We start from the raw sequence: 433 nt of genomic DNA on the forward strand, positions 1-433 counted from the left end.
CGTCCGTTCTGATCGACGACGCGTATCGTTAGATCGGTAACGCTCCGTGCGACGATCGGAAGGTAAATGATCTGCGTCGGCCTCTTCGACACCTTATATCCCGGTGGAACCTGCGGCGAAAATTCGTGTATCGTGTGCACACTGTTGCCGTTGCTATACGCGCCCACCGTCACGTTGCACTCCACGCGGACGATGTTCACGGTCATGATGTTGACCGACGCGTCCGACCGGTGCCATTTTCGCGGTTCCAGTACGCGCTTCGAGAATCCCAGCAGCGACCCGATGTTGTTGGGTTTGTAAAAGTTTATTCGGTAGGCGCACACGATCTCGCATCTCATCGTGTTGTAGTTTGCGCGGAGCGCTATCGGGTACTCCACGTCGTCGTCGCGAAGTGCGTCCCTCGCGTCTCCACGCACCGCGTCTCCACGCACCG

The sequence above is a fragment of the Cyphomyrmex costatus genome, unplaced genomic scaffold, assembly GCF_001594065.2.
Source record: "Cyphomyrmex costatus isolate MS0001 unplaced genomic scaffold, Ccosl1.0 scaffold406, whole genome shotgun sequence".
NCBI classification, from domain to species: Eukaryota; Metazoa; Arthropoda; class Insecta; order Hymenoptera; family Formicidae; genus Cyphomyrmex; species Cyphomyrmex costatus.